This window comes from Chenopodium album, chromosome 13 (genome assembly GCF_948465745.1).
Source record: "Chenopodium album chromosome 13, dcCheAlbu1.1, whole genome shotgun sequence".
NCBI classification, from domain to species: Eukaryota; Viridiplantae; Streptophyta; class Magnoliopsida; order Caryophyllales; family Amaranthaceae; genus Chenopodium; species Chenopodium album.
Window position 1 is genome coordinate 6,321,084 of NC_137846.1, and position 23,225 is coordinate 6,344,308.

Below are 23,225 nucleotides of genomic sequence, written 5' to 3' on the forward strand. Positions count from 1 at the left end.
AAGTAGTCAAGATTTCTCTCTCCAAATAAAACCGATGATGTACGGTCAATCAGACAAATAATTTCAACAAACTTTATAAATTATGATAATGACAATAATTGAAACTAAAAATGTCCAACAAAATATAAAAGACCGAAAGAAGCACAGAACTTGATCAAGTGGCGATAATCCCAATTCAATAAAATGTGAGAGAAATTACCTCCAAAATCAGTTGATAATTAAAATGCCGAAAACACAACCGACGCTTCAAATTTGCTGCACTTTCCTCTTCAAAAATTACCATTAAATCAAATCAAATAGCAGCACAAAGAAATTATCAAAAATAAATAAAAATTGATGTATATGACAAATTATTACCGTGAATGCCGCGAAATTGATGAACTAGCGGAATGTAAATTGAGCAACTCATTGAAGATTGAAGATAAAAATGGCGGTTTAAAAAAGGGTTCATTTTCGATTAATTTAGGGAATCTACAGATAGAATGAAGCTGAAGTTTAGCGGAGTAAAAGTTTGTTCCAAATTCCAAATTGGACACTGTAGAGAGAATCCCTAGTAAAATTACTCTGTTTTGTTAGGGTTATCTAGCTTCTACAAAATTGTACTTCAAAATTTAGAGGTGTTAATTCGGGTATTTGGGTTGGGTTCGGTAAAGTTGGATTAGGTTGGGACGTTGGTCTATTTGAACTTGAGTCATGATAATATATTATGTCTTTGCGAGTTGAAATAAATACTGGATATTTTTTTGGGTTAGTTTCAGATCGGGTTGGATGTAATTTTGACACCTTTACTTGAAATACTACTTCACTTTCACTTTATTACAGAGTATAATAATAATAATAATACTCTCTGTTTTTTTTTTAAATGCATCACTTGAGAATTTGCACTATTTATATGTTACATTTGACTTAATTTTTTCACTATTATATAATTTATAAACATGGTCATGTAATATATTATTGGATTTGTTACAATGTCTACTATCATAATATAATTTTGTTATATTTTTTACTAATATCTAATTAAAGATATTAATGGTCAAAGTTATGTCTCAACAAGTGTGAAAACTCAACTAATGCATTTAAAAAAAAAAAGAGGGAGTAATACTTATAATAGTTGTACAAACAGTCAAATTTATATGAGTGCTTTGTCTTGTTTAAAGTGAAAACCAATATTTTGAAAAAAAAAAAAAAGCGAAAAATTGGGTACCTTAGAAAATATAAGCCCTGATTTAAAGTGGTTTTTTTAATAAAATTTTGACCACATGAAATATAACATAAAAGGTTTAGTTCATTAACCATAATATAATTGATTAGCATCAATTTACATGTATGGTTAACAAAAATTGTCTGGAGTGGTTATCATAGGCGAAGAACCAAACACAAATGTTGTTGGGGAAGAATGATTTGGCTTAGGAGGCATTTGTAATGACTCCAACGACCCTTCTAACATTTCTACAACTCGATTCATAGATGGTCGATTTGCGGGATATGATTGTATGCACCATAAGCTCACTATAATCATCTTTCTCTCTACCTCTTTATTGTCATTTATAATCCCTTGAATTGGAACATCTTCCACGCGCTCAATTCGATTATATATTCATTCAGGAAAGTACATTTCACTGTTGTCTTAGATTTTCATTGTTGTCAATTTGTCTACCACATACTAGATCTAATAACATCATCCCATAACTATAAACATCTGATTTATGGGAAACATTGCCATAATATTTACTTAAAATTTCAGGAGCAATGTATCCAATGGTCCCTCTTGCTTCTGACATTGATATTATGCTATTCTTCTGTGGACACAATCGGGCTAGCCCAAAGTCTGAAATCTTTGGGCGGAATTCTTCATCAAGAAGAATATTATGAGGCTTAATGTCAAAGTGTAATATTCGCGTATTGCAACCTCTATGTAGGTAATCTAGTCCCTTGGCGATTCCAATTGCTATGTCAAACATGGTTTTCCATTGTAATGGTTCGCCAATCTCTCTACCATGCATAAACTTTTCGAGAGATCCATTGGGCAAGAACTCAAATACAAGAGCTCTATTGTTTCCTTCAAAACAAAAACCTAGAAGAGTGACGACATTGACATGATTAGTCCTGCTAATGCTTAATGCCTCATTGATCTTTTCCATCACCCTTCGAAAACTTTAATTTCTTCACAGCCACGACGCGGCCATCGTGTAATTTGCCTTTGTAAACACTTCCATAACCTCCTTCACCGAGTTTATCTTTGAATGAGTTGGTCATTTTTCTTATATTAGCGTACGTGTACCTTGTTGGGGATAAGGATCCATAGCTTTCCAAAAAAGTTGCTATATTATGATCCCCAATTGCTTTTCTATTCCATAGGAATGAAATTTTATTAGTTTTTCGTTTTTTGCTTTCCCAAATGACCAGAAAAATTACCAGCATTACTATTCCTAGTAATAAAGCAGCTACACCAGCCCCTGCACCATGACATAAATATAGAGCAGAAGATTAGAGAATATTCACACTTCACAGTCAATTAAATTTGATTTTGAATATCTACTCCATATTTGTTAAAACTGTGTGTCAATTTTTTTAATTTTTTGAAGAATAAACTGTGTGTCAATTGTCAAAGGGTTAAGTTGCAAGTAAACATAATTAATTTGAAAGAAAATATGAGTTATCGTTACAGGCAGCTCATAACAAATGCATGCAGATACTGTGAAAATTTTACAATAATGGTTTAAAATGTGACTACTACAGTATTTTAATGATTATATAGTTTATAATTGGCATTTTTTTTCCAAGTAATTAATTATATTACTTTATTTATAGTATAAAATAGTATTATCAAAAAAAAATTTATTTATCAAATTTTTAGTTTCAATTACTGGTATGTAATTTTGATTCTTATGTTATAGTTTCTTGAAAAATATTTATTTTATGTTGGGTTAAAACTTTTAAAAATTATATTTACATTGTATGGAGTTGTTAGAAAACTAATTGTGGTCATTTTATAACGTGAAAAAATGAACTGATCATATTGTATATCATTATATTAATATGATCGTCATTTTTCAAACGACCGTAAAAACATTATGGATACTGAATACACATTACCTTTATTTCTATACGTCTTTATGCTTTCCATTGTAGTTCATTCCTAAGACTTTAGTCACATTTTTCATTAACTCACTCACCCACCACATCAACACTTTTACCAATTACATTAATTTGTGTGCAAATAGTAATGGTAAAAACTTTCAAGAACGAAGGTAGTATGTATTTTTCCAAAGAAGAAAAACCCTAGCTACTGAACCAGCTTTTCTCACTAATTGGTCATCCAAGCTAATTACACTAGTCAACTGATCATAACAAGCTCGTACTTTGTACTCACAACGACTACATTAAGGTCACTTACCTTTTTTTATTTTTTATTTTTTGTAAGTTAAGAAAAATGACCCTGATCAGACCTTCACTCCAGAGTTTTTTGGTTTAATATTTGCGAGACAAACACTTTAAAAGTGAGGGAAAAGAGTAAGGGATTCCTTTACTCATAGATTCAGAGTGCCTCTAATGGAAATTGAACCCCCAACCTCAAACTTGAAATGTGCAGTTGCTTAGGTTTCTTACATTTGTCCAAATTAGGCTCTTTTTTTTTGGCTTTAGCATATATTATACGGATTACAATTGCAATTGACCAAAAGGCATAAAACACTGAATTATAAAATACTCCCAATCCATAGTTCCGCACCACATTTTTATGTACCATTTGTATCATTGTATGTCACATTTCCTTTTGGCATTGTTTTGATGGTGAAGAATTACTTGAAGACATTGCATAAAGGTTGATGGTCATCATGAGATGTTAAGTACAAAGAACGAAGGAGCACTAACCATATTTAAGGGCAGTAGATTTTTTTCGTCCACCTGCACATACACATAATTAAGAGGAGAACTTGGTTAAATTGATACGTAGAAAAAAATGTTTTAGTTCAACCTAATTAGTCTCCCATATATAATTGTGGCCTCTCTTATAATTGTATGAGAATTTAGGAAAAGTACCACCCGATAACTTGAATCTAGTTTTTATAATTAATAATCGAATTTATTTTGAAATAGAAGGACTAGGCCGCAAATTCTATGCTACTCGTGGAGTACGTGTCCATGGTACTTCATGTTTATAAAATTTATGTTATTTTAATATGAACTTCTTATTTTTCAATTTATATATATGTTATTTTAAAATAAATATATATTATTTTATATTTGCATTTTTTTTTTTTGTAACATTGATCCTTTCGCTGTACTCCAAGTTTATAAAATTCATGTTATTTTGATGTGAACCTCTTATTATTTCAATTTCTATGTATGTTATTTATTTTGATAAATGCATTTTTTTTTATTATGCATGATGTTGAAATAAATAAGTGAATAACATATTATTTTAGCAAAATAACACAAAATTTTAAGCAAAATAACATAAGAATTAGGCAAAATAACTCAAGTATATTGGCTATGAAGTACCGTGATCCGGGAGTATATAATACTAAGTTACTAACTCAGAGTAGGCAAATATGCACGTACCTGATTCGGAACATGCTAACGACCAAGGTCCATCTGGGCAATAACACAGAAACTCATCTAAAGAAGGCGATGAACCACATCTTCCACCAGACTCTTGGCACTTAGAACAAGCAGTGAAGTTGGCCATGTACTCCATCTCAACTGGCGTGGTTAAAATACTTACAAGTGAGGCATTTCCGCTTCTAAGCTCGTCTAATCTTCTCTCGTGTACCGTAACATAAATCTTGTTACTGCACGATCACGACGACAATGATTTACCCGTGTCTAATGGCCGCACAGAAGGCATTGACAACCCTCCAAAGTAATAAACACTACTAATGGTACCGTCCTCATCGTTGGTACAATTAAAAGAGTAGTAAGGATGGTACCTAGAGACGCAACGACTAGCACAACCATAGTACAAGTATATTATCTTGTAATTTTTGGCTGGCTTTAAATTGGGAAGCAATGATACCTTGTTCGTATTGAACAAATGACATTTTTGAATCAAATTATCTAGGGAAACTAACATGGTGTTCCGGGTAATTCCGGCACAGATAATCTCCGTGGGTTGGTAAAGGTTTATCGTCCAATTGTGCACCTGCACAATCAACACAGATAAGCTAACCCGGGGGTTATCCGGGAATAACCTCTCCGATGCTAAAGTCAGTAATCCGATAAGAAGAAAGAATGAGGAAAGAGAAAGTGTTTTTGATGTGTAGAGAGAGAGAGAAAAGATTGTACCTTTGGACGAACATTTGCTTGGGTATATATAGAGAAATAACCAAGCTGGTGCCACCTATAACGATAGGTGGCAAACCGACCCCATAGGCAGCAGGTGCCTACGTGGTCTGAAGCAGCTCTCCACGTGGCCGTTTAGAAAGGCCGTTATGGACATTTGAGCTTTCTTACTAATGAGTTGTTTCTGTGTTATTATTGCATATTACCGGCTAAGTAGGTAGTACTACCAGTATTATCCCGTACAACTAGCCCCCCAAGTGAGGTCGTCGGTGAAACCGGCGTGCTCACTTGTAATTATAAGAAGAATCAGAACAAAATGAGGTACCGATAGTATTTTGACATTAGAAATGTAAGATTCGCCCCCTTTAGTGAGGAAAGTACCGATAGTACTTTGGTCACTTAAAAACTGGTTGAGATTTTACAAAAAATCTCTGATTTGCCCCTTTAGTGAGCAAAGTACCGATAGTACTTTGGTCACTTAAAAACAGATTTTACAAAAAATCTCTGATTTGGCCCCTTAGTGAGGAAAGTACCGATAGTACTTTGGTCACTTAAAAACAGATTTTACAAAAAATCTCTGATTTGGCCCCTTAGTGAGGAAAGTACCGATAGTACTTTGGTCACTTAAAAACTGATTGAGATTTTACAAAAAATCTCTGATTTGCCCCTTTAGTGAGCAAAGTACCGATAGTACTTTGGTCACTTAAAAACTGATTGAGATTTTACAAAAAATCTCTGATTTGCCCCTTTAGTGAGGAAAGTACCGATAGTACTTTCGTCACTTAAAAACTGATTGAGAATTTACAAAAAATACCGATAGTACTTTGTGTCACTTTGATGTAAAAATTTAAAAACTGGAAAATTTCGTGGGCGGGAAAAGTTTAAAATGAGTGGGGCACGTGTCATTCATCCTACGTTTTAGGTTGCGAAAAGGCGTTTTTCCCCAGCCGTTGGATTGCATGCACAAACTGTCACTTCAACTGCCACTGTTCAAGGGGGTATTTAAGCGTCAAAAATCAGCAATTTTCCTCATTTGCTGTTTGTTTCAAAAATTTTCTCCGACGCATTTTCTGCGAACACACTTAGGGTTTCGTCAATCGATTTGCATTATCAAGAAGAGAACGATTTCAACTGCTTGCTTGAAGATCCAAGTCTGTCAAGTTTCTCACTTCAGTGTTTCTGTCCGTTCTCTCATACGAAGTTCATTTGATTCTACGAGGTAAAAAGCCCTAACTTTTGCTTATTTTGGTAATTTAGAGCGTCAATTGCCTGTTTCGCCTTAGTGTTGTGTCTGTGGTTGTATTTGTTAAGTTTATGCCTAAATTTGTTCAAAAATCGACTTCGGGTAAGGCCGGCGAGGCTGACCCGTTTACACCCTTGTCCCCAGCTCCGGTGACCGAAGTTGAATATTCTTGTCAGCCTTCCTGGTCTAATATTTTGGAAGACGTTGAGATCATCTCAATCTCCCCGATAAGCATTTGCCCTCAGTTGCATTCTACTTTCGAGATTATTCAATACGGGTCAAACTTAGGTAAGATAGGTCGTAAAACAACAGCAATGCCGAGAACAAAAAGAACTAGTTATCAACCTGAGGAATGTGAAAAATCTGAACACCGTGAAGGCAAAGAACCTGTGGTTGAGGGAAATTCTGATATCGGTGAGGAGCACATACAGTCTGTAGAGAGATCTCTGGAGGATATGGGTGAGGAGAGTGTAGGCAACAGTGGAAATGAAGGTGTAGGTGAGAGTGGAGATGAGGGATCCGGTGAGACCGGTAGTGGGGATGGCAGCTAGGATACCGAGGTAAGTGAGCAAAGGGTGAGAGTGAGGGAGGGTGAGGCCGCTGAAAGAAGCGATGCCGTCATAAAAGAAGAGAATTTGGACGAGGGGTATGACTCTGAAAACGACGATCCAAAATACCGAGAACCCCTTGAGCTAAAGGCCGAGTATAAGGTTGTGTCAACAAAAGTTGACCCAGAATGGCTTGCGAAGGCTGCCGAGAAAGAATATTGCCGTATCGGTGCTCATTTCTTCAACCTCCCTGACGGCTACGATTTGAAATTACCCGAAGAGGGTCAAACTGCTGTTGACTGTCCTGACGGTCATATAGTTGTATATGCAAAACATCTCGAGTATGGCTTACGGTTCCCACTACATCCTTTTGTCGAGAAAATTTTTAGGGCTTGGAATGTGTGCGTGGCGCAGCTAACGCCTATTGCTATTCGTAATCTTATTTCACTGGTATGGGTAATGATATTCATGGACTTCCCTCTTACCTTAAACTTATTTCGCACTCTTAACTGGCTAAAGAGAGATAGTCAGTCACCAGGGTTTTGGTCATTGTTCACGGCTCGGGGTAAATGCACGGTTTGGCCGAAACTGACCAGTTGTAAAGGCTGGATGGAGAATTTCTATTTTCTAAGTGTTCCTGAAGAATACAAAGTTCGCAGGCGTTTCTATCCTGCTCATAGCATGTTTGATACTATTTGGCATAGAAGATTAGGTGAGATAGAGAAGTACGCTTGTAAGTTTTTTGACTGTACATATGTAAGGGCCGGTAGTAAGAATAAAGCTGTACCGGGGGTGTGGCTACCCAATTGTAATTATATCTTGGGTAACGCCCTTTTGTCTCATGTCGGTCTCTGCTGGACTGACGCATTTGGTACGGCTCTTCTCATATTAACAGCTTTGCTTTTTTTTTCGTTTTCATCGTTATTTTTACTATTTTTTATGTACATCGTTACTATTTTTTCACTGTCGGTATCTTGATTTTTAGTGTGTTTAAGCTTCACAATCCTGTTACTCGTATTCATTTCTTGCGTGCTTGCTGTGGTGCAGGTATAGATAAGTTAGACTTCGCCAACTTGGGCTTATATCCTGACGGCAGGGTGAAGTATCAGTGCCCTCCCAATCCAAAGCACAGTTACGATACCTTACCTGTTTACTGCACACGTGCTCATAAAGGGAAAAAGAGAAGACGGCAAGACATGACTTCCAACGAGCAACGCAGGACCAGAGTTCCCCGTGCTCTTCCGGTCAGACGAGGTGGAGCAAACGCTCAGAAAAGGTCCAGCGACCTCTCCGGCCGTGATCAGAATAAAAGACAAAAGCAGGAGGAGGCCGCTAAGGATCAGCAGAAGCCGTCAGATGCCTTCAAGGATCTGAACGTTGTGAATTTGGAGGACGACGCTCCTACCGGTGTCAAGAAGTTAAATATCACTTTACGCCGACCTGCTGAGACAAGTGTGGTAGCAGCGGAGAAAGTGGTTACAATTGAGAAGACGGTAGCGGCGGAAGAGTCTTCTCTCAGGGTCCGACAAACTCTGTTGTCGGGGAAGTCCGCCAGCAGCAAGAACGCCTTTATACCTGTGCTGACAGGGGATTATATCGAGATCCCCCATGTAAAGCTTCCTACCGAGGTGGCTGAGGAGTTTTTGGTTCCTAGCGGCAGTGCTGGCGAACCGTGGCTTCCGCGTATCAACGTGAATAGGGGATAGTCTGTTATCTGCGACGATCCCAATACCGGAGGCAGCATGGGGTGGAGAATGCTGAAAGATTTGGCCACACCGGCGGACAGGCCTGTCGACAAGCTGATAGCTCCTTGCGGTCAGATGATGAATGATATGCTCCGGGTAAGACATAATTGCCGTCATGACCCTTGCTACCTTTACTACTTATGTTTTGATTTACATATTATTATTATTTTTTATGTTACTATATATATACTTACGTTGTTTTTTCTTCTCTCTTTTTTTTTTTTTTTTTTTTTTTTTTGCTTTAGACGGTTAATTCGGCTGTCGAGGTGGTACATATGTACCGTTATTACCAGCGCTGTCATGATCAAGCTGAAGCGAAATTCAAGAAGTGCGACGACGCCCGACAAGCTGCTGTTAACGAGAAGGAGAAACTCAAAGGCACCGTCAAAACTATGGAGAACAAACTGGTTGCCCTAAACACAAAGCTGACCAATCAGGAGTCTATGCAGAGGAGGATTACCAGCCTCGAGCAGGAGCTGAAAGCAGAAAAAGAGGCTAAGGCAAGGTTGGAGGGATCCTTGAAAAGAGCTGAAGAGGAGAAGCCCGGTATCAGGCGCCGAGCAGTCAACCGGTTCCTACAGTCCGATCACTATCGGAACTTGCTGGTGGACCGGTATACTGGTGGGTGGGTAGCTGCTCACCGTTGCGTCTGCAAAGCCAAGAACTGGGATGCGGAGAAATGGCAGGCAGCTGAGGCTGCTTATGGTGAAGACATGCATCTCTCTCCTACCAGCTACGAAGGGGATTATTTTGACAACCCCCCTCCAATCAAAGTGCTGAAGAACCTGGATCCGCGAGATTTGCCGGAAGAAGAGTTTGCTGATGCTCTTATTGCTAGTCCTGTCAAAGAGGACATTGCTGTCGGCACCTCTGAACCTGCCCCCGAGAAGGAGCCTGGGCCAAAGAAAGATTAATGGGGCGGGCAGTCATCACCGGAATCTTGCGGGTCCTCCTTATCTGTAATTTCCAAGGCTCACTGTTGAGCAGCTTATGTTTGTTCTTGCTCGAAAACAACAATAATTTTTTATGTTTTTAAAACTTGTATTTTGGCCGATATGACCCTTGTCTCTTTTTTGGGTGATGGCTGTCGATTTCATATGTATGTTCTAACAATTTTTATTTCCTGTTTGAGTTAAAACATGTATCTGTAATGTTTGAACTTAGCCTACTTTCTGAATAATTTTACCGTTGATCTTATTTTACTGTGTGCACGTTCCTTTACTGTCTTGATTCTAATGTCGTAAGTAACACTATGCTTGTCTGCGATTTCTACAACTGCTATTTACAAGTAGATTGTAACTTGTATTATAATTGCATATTCGTTCTTTTATTTGTACGAAAAAATTGTATAACTTGCCCTCCCGTCTTTTCGACTCTTAGGCTTAGGCATATGCCCCCGAATTCCGCAATTAATTTCCGTAGAAATTGATTTCGGAATTCCTTATCCATCTGTTATTGCCGGTATTTTCCAGTATCCGCAGCCTTTATCAGGCCAAGTATTTGACAGTAGATCAGACCATCAATTTCAACTTGCCTTGAGGCGCAATAGTTATCCAACCTTCCTCCTTACTTGAATGAAAGAGACAGCTAGCTAGGCTGTTTATCAGATCATATCGAAAGTAGGGGATGGCTCTATATGTTGTAGTACTTTCTTTTATTAATTAACGGCCGTGGCCATAAATCATCAAAACAAATTACAAGCGGGAGGTTGGTTACAAAAATATTAAATCATGACTACATGCCATGCCGGTACCTAACATAAGAAGCAAATGCACAAACTAAACGTAATATTTCTTAAGGACATTTGTATTCCAAACATTCTTTAACGGTACTCCCTCTAGAGTCATTAGCCGATATGATCCTTGCCGAACCGTTTCATACACCTGATAGGGGCCTTCCCAATTTGCTGTGAGTTTGCCTTCTGCATTCCCTCTACCCGTTGCTGTCGTTCGACGAAGGACCAAATCCCCATCTTCCAGAGGCCGATAATTAACTCTCTTGTTATACGCTTGACTCATACGATTCTTATATGCCGCTGACTTAATGGCCGCCGTAAGCCGAGTTTCAGGTAAGAAGTCTAACTGTTGTCGTAGAAGCAAGTCGTTTTGATCCTCACAAAAATGCTGAACACGAAATGTAGGGAGTCCTACTTCAGCCGGAACGACAGCTTCAGAACCGAAAGCAAGGTTGAATGGCGATTCTCCGGTGGTTTCCCTTGTTGTCGTTCTATTCGCCCATAATATTTCCGGGATCAGATCGGCCCACAAGCCCTTTGCATCTTCCACTTTCTTTTTTAGTGCCGTTAATATTTGCTTGTTTGCGGCTTCCGCTTGCCCATTTGACTGAGGATGGCAGACAGCCGCATATGCAAATTTCACCTTGTATATGCTAAGGAAGTTCTTAACCGGACTGCAATCAAATTGGGAGCCGTGATCAAATACCATGGAGACCGGTAGACCAAATCGGGTGAATATACCCTTCCATATGAACTTCTTAACTTCACCAGCTGTTATCTTTGCTACCGGTTCTGCTTCTATCCACTTAGTGAAGTAGTCAATCCCTACTATTAGGAATTTTCTGCTCCCTGTTGCCGACGTGAAAGGTCCGATAATGTCCATTCCCCATTGTGCAAACGGTATTGGATTTAAAATTGGTGTCAGGTCGTTTGGCGGCTGATTTATTGCTGGCCCAAATTTTTGACATTTGTCGCATCTTTTCGCGTATGCTAAGGTATCGGCATTCATTGTTGGCCAATAATACCCTCTTTTCATTGCTTCCAAGGACATTGACCGGCCTCCAGCATGATTTCCGCAATCTCCTTCATGGATTTCTTCTACCAGCCTAGCTGACTCATAGGCCGATATACATCTTCGCAACGGTAACGAAAACCCCCTTTTATACAACATTCCTTTGAACATGACAAACCAGACACTGTCCTTCCTTATCTTCTGGGCTTCTAATTTGTTCGCCGGTAGGACACTATGCACCTTGTAGGCCAGTACGCCATCATACCATTCTTTGCCATTAACCACGCAATTCACTTGTTTTGGAGTGTTGTCGGGGTCAATGCTTTTATTTTCCAGAAGCTCCACCATCACAGTACGTTCTAGATCATTGAAGCTTGAACTTGCCAATTTTGCCAAGGCGTCTGCCTGTGTATTTTGCGCTCTCGGCACCAGTTGTATTTCGAATGATTCCAAGTTAGCCGTTATCGCTTTCAACTTTGCCAAGTAAGCCATCATTGTTTGTTCTTTGGCCTCATAAGTGCCGTCAAATTGACTTGCCACCAACTGTGAGTCTGTCGTGAGCTCTATCCGCCTTGCCTCAGCCGCAACACATAATTGCACCCCCGCAAGTGCTGCCTCGTATTCGGCTTCATTATTAGAGGCTTTAAACTTGAATTTGATGGCGTATTCAAATATGTCACCTTGCGGTGATGTCATGACAATACCGGCGCCGGAGCCCGTTGACGCCGAGGAGCCGTCAACGGAAACTTTCCACAATCCGTTGATTTCTTCTTCTTCTGTGTAAGACGCTTCCACAATGAAGTCAGACAGAGCCTGAGCCTTTATCGACACTCTTGGCTTGTAAATTATAGCATATTCCGACAACTCTACCGCCCATTTGAGCAACCTTCCTGACCTCTCCATCTTCTGTAGGGACTTCTCTAACGGCTGGTTTGTTAATACTTCAATGGTATGCGCATCAAAATACGGCCTAAGTTTTCTTGCTGCTGTTACCACTGCATATGCAATCTTCTCTATCAGAGGGTACCTTCTCTCAGCCGCGTTCAAAACGTGGCTCACAAAATAAATCGGCAGTTGAGCCCTCTTTCGCTCCACTATCAGCACCGCTGCAACCGTCTTCGGAGATGTCGAGATGTACAACTGCAGGCTCTCTCCCTGTTCCGGCCGTGCTATGGTCGGGAGAGACCTTAGATGGCTTTTGACCACCTCTAATGCCCTTGCTTGCTCCTCTCCCCAGATGAATGTTTTGTTTTGCCGGAGGACTACAAAGAACGGTAAGGCCTTATCAGCAGATTTGCTAATAAACCTTGTCAGCGCCGCCACGCGGCCAGTAAGCTTTTGTATATCTTTTATCGATTTGGGTTGTGGTAGGCTAAGTATAGCTTCTACTTTGTCGGGATTTGCATCTATCCCCCTCTCACTAACCATAAACCCCAAGAACTTTCCCGAACGAACCCCAAAGACGCACTTTTCCGGATTGAGCTTCATTCGGTATTGACGCAAAGTTTCAAATGTTTCCCTTAAATCTCCAACATGATCCATGGCCAACCGGCTTTTTACGATGGAGTCATCAACGTATACTTCCACATTTCTCCCTTTCTGATTTGCGAAGACTTTGTCTACCAATTTCTGATATGTTGCCCCGGCGTTTCGTAACCCAAACGGCATTGCCTTGTAACAAAATACTCCGGCATCAGTGATAAACACCGCTTTCGTTCTGTCTGGTGCATACAGGCTGACCTGATGGTATCCCGAGAAAGCATCCATGAAACTGAGCAGAGCATGGCCGGAAGTGGAATCTACGAGCCTATCTATTCGGGGCAGTGGATAGCAATCCTTTGGGCAGGCTTTATTCAGGTCAGTAAAGTCCACGCACATCCTCCATTTTCCTGACGGCTTCCTTACCATGACGACATTTGCTAGCCATTCGGGGTATGTACAAGGCTCAATAAACCCTGCCGCTAGCAACTTGTTTACCTCTGCTTGTATTGCTTCTATCTTTTCTGTCGAGAAGTTTCGTTTTTTCTGCCTAACCGGTCTGGCCTTTCTATCCACATTCAGCTTGTGCACTATAACGTCTGGGTGAATCCCTGGCATTTCATCTGCCGAGAAAGCAAATACGTCGGCATTCTCCCGTAAAAGCTCTACCAGGTGACAACGGGTATCAACATCCATGTCCGACCCTACTCGCACAGTCCTTCCTGATACCCCAGGTTGTAATTCAATTTCTACCGTCTCCCCTCCCGGCGAAGGGCGGGGAACTGCTGCCGGGCGTGTATCGAAATTCTCCATTGCTAAGTCGTGTGTAGATATAGCTCGCCCCCTTTTCTGCGTTTCCTGATTAACCTGGGTCTGTCGGTTGGGCTGCTTTAGAGCTGTTACATAGCACTCTCTGGCCATTGTCTGACCTCCCCTAACGCGCTCTGTCTTCCCCAAATTTGAAACGTATACCATTGTCAAATGATATGTCGAAACGACCCCTTGTACATCATGGATCAGGGGTCTACCGACAATGGTGTTGTATGCCGATGGCACATCAACTACTAAAAACTCCGTCATAACATCCCTGGCTGCCATGCCCTCGCCAATCCGAACTTGCAATGCTATACTTCCTTCCGGCCTAACTGTAGAACCGTTGAAACCGATAACCGGATACGATACCGGGGTGAGGTACTTCCGGCCTATTCTCATTGCATCAAATGCTTCTGGGAACAGGATGTTAGCGGAGCTTCCTCCATCGACCAGCACGCGTTTGATGTTGGCTCCATTGACCGTCAGAATTAGAACCAACGGATCATCGTGAGGAAAAACCAAGCCCTTGGCGTCTGCCTCTAAAAAGGACACTGACGGCATGGACGCGGGCCTTGGGCGTTCGTCTATACCTAGTGCATTTACTGTGTGCCGGTGCTCAGACAAACTCTTTTTCGCCCCGCTAACCGATCCCCCATGCACCGGACCACCGGTAATAACCTCTATGGTGATTTTGTGATTGGGCACGCCATTCCCCTGACGGTATTCCCCGCTGTGGTTTCGCCGGTAGGTGTCATCTTGCATGGACGAGTCACCCTGTCTTCGATACTCATTTGGTCTGGGTTGCAGGGCTGGCTGCCGGCTTGACCCTGCTTGTGCCCGGTACTGAGACAGGTGGCCCTTTCGAATAAGGTCTTCTATGTTCTCCTTCAACTGAGTGCATTCCTCCGTATAATGGCCGATATCTCTATGGAACATGAAATACTTTTTTGTGTCCCGACCTTTGGTTATCATTGGTGTCGGTCGCGTCCATTCTTCTCGGTGTTGATTTATCGAATATATCGCGGCCCTAGGTGTGTTCAATTGCGTGTAACTGTTGTACCGGCCAAGACCTCTGGGTGGCCTGGCGGCCCTTGGTGGGCCTGATTGCTGCTGTAATCTGTTCGTTCCGCCAATGTAAGCGTGAGGCGCAACGCCGTCGTTCTGCCTTCGAGAGGGTTCTGATGCCGCTATTTGGCTACTGGTTTTCAACAACTCCTCGCTTTTTATGTATTCATAGGCCTTGCCAAAGGCCACGCCTAAATTTGGAAACGACTTTCTCGCCATATATTTTTTGAAATCACTATCCCATAGACCATTCATTAAGGCCATTACAGCTATTTCTTGCTGTAATTTCGGTATCGTATTAGCCTCACTGTTGAATCTCCTTATGAAATCCCTAAGGGACTCGTCCCTTCTTTGCCTGACCGACATAAGCTCTCCAGAAGTTCTTTGCCTTGCGCTATTGCTAATGTATTGACCGGTAAACAATTCAACCAAAGTATCGAAGCAATCTATAGATTCATTCTCTAAATTGGAAAACCAATCCGAGGCTGGGCCCGTGAGCGTTGTCGGAAACACCTTGCACCACACCGCATCGGTGTCGGTATAAAGTAACATATGGCTTTCAAACGCTGCTACATATCGCCCGGGATCTCCTTTCCCATCAAAGGTACATGCCGGCATTTTTATCCTTTCCATTTGTTGATCCAGTACCTCCTGGGTGAAGGGTGATATTCTCGGCCTGACTATAGTCCTGGTTCCACGCCTTAGCGGCCCGCTATTGACCTCTTGCTGTCGGGACCCTGAATCTCCTATCGGCGTCCCATGAGTTGGTTGGCGGTCACTGGGGATAATTATTCCTCGATTTTGGGGCTGTGGCGGCGGTTGCTCGTCCGCCTGGTTGAACTGGCTTGCCAGATTCACAATCACAGGAACGGCCGGTGTATTATTTCGCCCCCTGTTGGCTGCAGCTTCAGCCTCCTTCCTTTTTCGGGACATCGCCTTCATTACCCTTGCCGTTACCTCTAACTCCTCTGGGGTAAATTCCTCCATGGGGTCCAACATTCGTGCGGGGCTCCGTTCTGGTGTTACCGGTGTGTTCACAGTATTCCTGTGAAGAAGATGAGTTTCATCCTCCACTTCAATCTCGAGTATTGCATTGACGGTCTTGTTTGCATTGACATTCAAAGTGCCGCTATCATACTGACGGTTTTCGGTTTCTGCTGTCGGTGTTATGCGTTCCTGATTTTCTTCCATGACTGGCGAAGGTTATTTGGACGATAGAAGTTATTACTTACCCCTCCTTCTAGCGCCAACTGTTCCGGGTAATTCCGGCACAGATAATCTTCGTGGGTTGGTAAAGGTTTATCGTCCAATTGTGCACCTGCACAGTCAACACAGATAAGCTAACCCGGGGGTTATCCGGGAATAACCTCTCCGATGCTAAAGTCAGTAATCCGATAAGAAGAAAGAATGAGGAAAGAGAAAGTGTTTTTGATGTGTAGAGAGAGAGAGAAAAGATTGTACCTTTGGACGAACATTTGCTTGGGTATATATAGAGAAATAACCAAGCTGGTGCCACCTATAACGATAGGTGGCAAACCGACCCCATAGGCAGCAGGTGCCTACGTGGTCTGAAGCAGCTCTCCACGTGGCCGTTTAGAAAGGCCGTTATGGACATTTGAGCTTTCTTACTAATGAGTTGTTTCTGTGTTATTATTGCATATTACCGGCTAAGTAGGTAGTACTACCGGTATTATCCCGTACACATGGTGTGTGTAGACGTATCAATATTATTGCATAGTGTATCCATTATGAGCAAAATTCATAGTAGGGTAATTTTTTTTATCGCCGCTATCACAATTGAGCCCGAAGTTTGGGATACCACAAATTTGAGGCCGATTCCCTCCCCAAAACGGGTATGGGACGTTTTTAATTTGCCCGCAAGAGAACGGAGCCGAGCAAGTTTTATAGTTTATATCTTCACCATTTGACAAGCCAACAAATAAGAATATGACGAGGAGGATTATGATGAAAGGAAATTGGATTATTAGATCGGATGAGAGTGAGAAATAGCTAAAGTGATTAGAACTCTCCTGCCAATTCCAGATGATCTTGGGATTGATCTCATCCTTGCCCTTAGCTGTGGGATCTCATCCTTGCAGTAGACCAAATTGATTATACATAATTAGCCCTGTAACGTTTTTTTTTTTTTTTCTTTTGTTTTTTTTATATTTTAAAAAGCAAAATTGATATAAACCACCTTTTTTGACCAACTTTTTTGAAAAAATCACCTTTTATGTTTTTTTTTTTACTAAACCACCTTTTAAGTACCTAACTTTTTTATTGCACCACCCCTATTTCAAATTTTGACGAAAAAATTTAATTGAGACGTCAAAGGGATCCACAACTTATGTTTTTCCCTCCTGAATCATTTATTTTTTCACTCCGAAAAACATTTAACCTTTCCCTCTATATAAATGCATAACTAAATTGAGTAAAGCTTTAAAAAACCAAACCTAATTTTGCTGCAAAAATTAAATTGTAGTCTTCGTTCATTCTCAAACCCTAAATTGAGGTAATTGAAGTGGATGGTTGAGATGGAAGAGAAGGTTTTGCTGTGGTTGATGATTTGGAAGTGGATGGTTGAGATGCAATCCATTAGATTTGAAATAAGGGTGGTGTAATAAAAAACTTAGGTACTTAAATGGTGGTTTAGTTAAAAATAAATAAATAAAAAATAAAAAGTGATTTTTTCAAAAAAGGTGGTTTATATCAATTTTACCATTTTAAATACACTCTAAGTATTTTGATTGTATTCTTTATTAATGCATCACTTTGTACATATTTGTAAGGAGTATTAAAAGTCTCTTCAACCCAAGATATGCTTTTTTTGAACATTTTTGCAATTTGTAAAAGCTAAAAAGCGCAGAAATACAAATACTAATGTGGAGCACGTTTAATGTACCACTCGTATGTCATTTTTTTCCCGTTCAACAAAGGCAGAATGATGATTGTTTTGCAATAGTGAAGAATTACATGAAGAAATCATATAAAGGTTAATATGTTAAGTACGAGTAGAAGGAGCACTAACCAGTTAAAAGGGCTGGAAGTTTTTTTCGTCCAACTGCATAAATAAGAATCGAAGAGACCTTGTTTATTAGTCTCCCAATTAGGTACGTAAAGCATAATACAGCCTTGTTTCCAAACTTATTGCACATAATAAGTTTATTAGAATTTATTTATATTTCACAAATAATACCACAAATTAAACTTGCATATAATAATTCACGAAGGGAGTAACAGTCGCAGAGAAACAGTAAAAATAATTTAATTAAGTTCACTAGTTCAGTAAAAATAATTTCGAGGACATATTTTCCTAGACAATTAATTTAAGTAGAAGTATCAAAAAATAACTTAACCCAAAACAATCCGATTGACCTAATTACAAGTGATCAAATTTAAAATTTGATCGTGGACATCATAATTTAGCATGAATCAAGTACTAAATGGCATGAACCCAAATAAAGCATGACTCGACTCTTAAATTGTACAGAGTATGTATTAAGTGCGAATTGACACCTCTATATATTAGGTGGTTATATTAATGCACGTACCTGATAGAGGACATGTTGACGACTGAGGTCCATCTCGGCAGTAACACAAAAACTCATCTGAAGAAAGATTGGAGCCACATCTACCACCGGACTGTGCGCACTTAAAACAAGCTGATGTGAAGCCCATGTATTCCAATATAATTGGCGCGGATATAATACTCCGAAGGGTGGCATTTCTGCTTCTAAGCTCGTCTAATTTATCCTCCAACACCGGAACATTAATGCTGTTGTTGCACGAGCACCACGACGACGACTTACCCGTGTCTGATGACAATGAAGGCACTAATGGGCATGAAGGCACTAATGGGCCTTCAAAGTAATAAACATTAGTACTGGTACCGTGTTCGTCGTTGGAGCATTTAAAAGGGCCATAAGGGTGGTATCGAGAGACGCAACTATAGCAACCATAGTACAAGTAAATTTTCTTGTAGCTTTTGGGTTGCTTTAAATTGGGAAGCAATGGTGATATATTGATCAATTCCAATAAATGACATTTATCTATCAAATTTTTTCGGGAAATTACTATGACTTGTGAAGACATATTGATGATGTGCACGCTCAACAAAGCGTGCCCGTTACTAGCAAAGGTCGTAGTGGGGTGATTTTTATCATCGTTACCACAATTGAGCTGGAAGTTAGAGATCCCACAAATTTTAGGCCGATTCCCTCCCCAAAACGGATAACTTACATTTATTTGGCCGCAAGAGAATTCAGCGGAGCATGCTTTATAGTTTGAATCCTCACCATTTGACAAGCTAACACCTAAGAATATGAAGAAGGGTATGATGAAAGGAGAATAGATGCTACTAAAGAATGTAGAAGTCATTTTTTTTCTATTTTTTTTTTGGTGTGTTAAAACAACCTAGTATATGTCTTTTATAGGATTGTTCAGCGTATTGTCTGGAGCGCACCAAACCACAAACTAAACAATAATGTTCCAAATATGACCAAAACACGATTTGCACTTTAGGTTTCACCAAGCTAACCTTGGTATATCCGTAAGTTTGCATCTCCTAATTGTGAGGTTGTGGGATCAAACCCCACTAGAGACACTTTGGGGTGGGGACTTCTTTTCCTTCCCTCTCACTCCTTAAGTGAGGAACTTATAAATTATAATGCATAACAATTATGTGTTCATTACTACTGGGAGCATGTAAAGTACTACTAAAAAATTTAATAGTACTTTTATACCTCTCAGTAGTACTTTCAATTTGTTATTATTAACAAAATTGCCACTGAAAATCTGAAATGTACTCTGTATTTGTTTATGCCTGTGAGAGTTTCCGGTCTGGTAGGACACTTCTTCTTACCCAAAAAAAAAAAAAAAAAAAAAAAAAAAAAAAAAAAAAAAACCTATAGGATACAATTTTCAACCTTTTTAGACCAATGTACGGTATATCGCATTTTAATCGTAAATCGTCAAACAACAAACTCTTAAAACGTTTTCATGAAATATTTTTTTTTTTTTTTTTTTTGTAAATATAAATCTTAAAATTATGTTGCAATCTTTGATTATTAGTTAATGTATGGTTAAAAGTTTTAAAATTTAAATTATATTTATAATCACAAAACAAAGTTTTTTATTTATTTACTCGTATTTTATATATATATACTACCTTCGATTTTTTTTTAGCTGCAACTTTAAGGTATTATTTGTGAAATATAAAATATTCCAAAGTTACAATTAAAAAAAACCAGACGTAATATATAAAATGTGGTAAACAGCAACATACCATACCAACCTTATTTTCTAATGTGATTCGACAAAATTGCAGCAAATCACGCAATTGGAATCCACCAGACCAAATTGAACAGCAAACATTCCTAGTCTTTTATACGCTTGTATCCTATCCTAGATTTAGCTACATGAAAAATTAAACTCCTAACCTTTTTGGGAGAGCCTAGACGACTATCATAGCCAATTGCCCAATTGTAATGAGCCGTAGCGTCAACTCTCAAGTCAAACTATAATAAGGCTCCCTATTATCTTCGCTTGAAATAGTTTTTGTGTTCGGTAAATAGTTGAAATTAAAATAGAAAGTTGAACCTTTTTGTATTAGTTAATTTCAAGAAGCCGATTATATTAATTGATTCGACTAATTGGTTGTATTGGATTACCTTATGAACTGAATGTCGTGACTTAATGTTCAGCAAAATTGATTTCAATTCAATTTAATTTCAGTTCAATAAAAAAAATCAATAACTTTAAAGAAGAAATATAATAATAAAAAAAAATCTGTAAAAAGTTCAACAAAAATAATTTCAGTTCACTAAAAATAAGTTTAGCTTAGCAAAATTAAGGTGAAGATAACGGAGCCATAGTCATTTTACATACTTTTTTTTAAAAGTAAAATTAATTCATTAATAAAATGTCACACGATATCTACTTGCAAAGTAAAATTAATTCAATAATACCACAATGGCTGTGAGGAAATCCTTGCTTGCAAATTTGCAATGTTAATATAGTTGGAGCTAGTAGCTCACCAGTCACCATTGTAGAGCTACAAGGGTTGTAACTTTGGTGAAACTATGGGCCTGTTCACATTTATTGAAATGAGCTGAACTGATTGGAGCTGAACTGAACTAAACTAAATATTTTATGAGAGATGGAAATTAGAAACTGATTTGAAGTGAATTGAAATTAAGCTGAAGTGAACAAGCCTTACGTAGCTCTACAAAATATCTATTGTTCTTCTTCACAAAAAAAAAAAAAAAATAAAAATGCATGTGTTGTTCATTTTGGATGTATGATTAAATTATTTGTGATTTGTTCTTATACATTTTTTTTTATTTATTTAATTTGAATTTTTTTTTTTTTGTGTCATGCAAAAGCGTTGAGCTACTGTTTGCAACATCTACTTTGTCAACAACTATTCTTTTTTCTCACACATGTATGATATATCTAATTATGAAAAAAAAAATGTGGTTAACAATAAAGAATTGTGCTGATAAAATATTGTTAATAATTTTTTTTTAAACAATAAATTGTAATTATAAATAATTACAAAATACATCAAATCAAATACTAGTACATATATTTCTTTCGTTTTTTCAGTTGCATCACTTAAGTTTTCACAGACTTCTAGGCAATTTTTAGAGCTGAGAGAGATAGAGAGAAAAAAATAAGTAATAAGACCCATGTAGTATAATAGAAGAGAGATATAGAGAATTTATTAGTTTAAAAGCAAAATAATGCAACTAATTTGAAACTTTCGTTGTAGAAAATTAAAGTGATGCAACTTAAAAAACGGAGGAACTATTTCATCATACAATGCAACTTTTTAATTTGTAAAAGTGTTACTTGTATAAAATAAGAGCAACTCCAATGGGACAATTAGCTTGTCATGCCACATAAGCTTTTAAGTTAATTATCATTTTAGCTCTTTTTGCTCCAATGGCTAGCTATTAGCTTAATTGTAATTGTTGGATAGAAAATACATGGAAAGGGCTTAATTGGTGCAATGAGCATTTTATTTTGACAAGTTTAATCCTCAAGCAAACTAGCTTGGCAAAGCTGATTTGCTTAGCCAAGCTAATTGAGTTTTCTAGCTCCAATGGTCAAGCTAGTAGCTAGGAAATCAATAAAATTGCAAGCAAGTCCCTAGCTACAACCATTGGAGTTGCTCTAACTTACCTAGTATAGGAAAGTTAAATAACACATGGGACCTGTTAAAATTATAAGAGGTAGTAACTAGCTAGTGTGAAGGTTGTAGTTTAAATTGGTATACATATATAGTTTGAAAATGATGATGTAGGCATGTAGCAACCCAAGCCAAAGCTAACCATTGTGGTTGCTGTAACACTTCATTTATTTTTTTTAGTTGCGTGACTGTTCTAAAGTGGAAGTTTCGAATTATTTGCATCACTTTTCTTTTTAACTAATACTCTCTTCATTTCATAATAATTGCAAATAGGTGTTGCATAAAGTTGTAGGAAAATTTAATTTGAGAGTGGAGACCAAAAGGTGACTTTTGTAATATAAAGTATAGTTAGTGCAAATATATTTAAGATTTTTTTATTTTTAACACCACAAAATAACATGAAATTGGTTTTTAATACTACGGAAAAAACAAAATTTAGTTTAACACCACAAAAAACTTAGGAAATTGGATTTTACCACCACTTATCAGTTTTCGTCCAAAAATTCGTTAAGTCGGGTCCATAATGACACGTGTCGCCATGTTATTGGTTTAAACAAAAAGAAAAATGAAAAAAAATCCTAAAACTACCTAGCCCCACCACCGCCACCCTCCTTCTCCGCCCCCATCCAGCGCAACCACCGCCCCCCGCCGGCACACCCCCTCCCCTAGCCTAAATCTGCCACACCGGAACCTTCCCCTCCCTTTCCCCCAACCCTGAATCGCCCCAACACCGCTAAAATTTAAGGACAACTCACATATAAAGGGGAGTGTTGAGCCCATGAGCAAACCATTAAATGTGATTAAAATAGTCGGTAACACCATTACCGATTATTGGACCATGGGTAATTGACCATTGTATCAAAAGTCATTAGAAAGTGTGGAATTACTGATGAATTAAGCCATTGGTAGAGGATTTACCAACGGTTTTGGTTGATCATTAGTATTTTTAGATGGCTTTATCAAGCTGTCGTTTTAAAGACATTAGGAAAGGCAAATGAGATTAGAGGTGACGACCACAATGACTCAATGTAATTTTTTACCGATGTCTTGAAGTCGTCGGTAATCTTCCTATAGTTTTTTCTAATATTTTTTTATTTTTAAAAATAA

The 23,225-nt window shown here is 38.8% G+C and overlaps 1 pseudogene; it reads right to left on the reverse strand.

The window, feature by feature from the left end:
* Positions 1-1,333: 1,333 nt before the first annotated feature.
* LOC145575102 (LEAF RUST 10 DISEASE-RESISTANCE LOCUS RECEPTOR-LIKE PROTEIN KINASE-like 2.3) lies at positions 1,334-19,303 on the reverse strand (annotated as a pseudogene).
* Between the last annotated feature and the right edge of the window lie 3,922 nt (positions 19,304-23,225).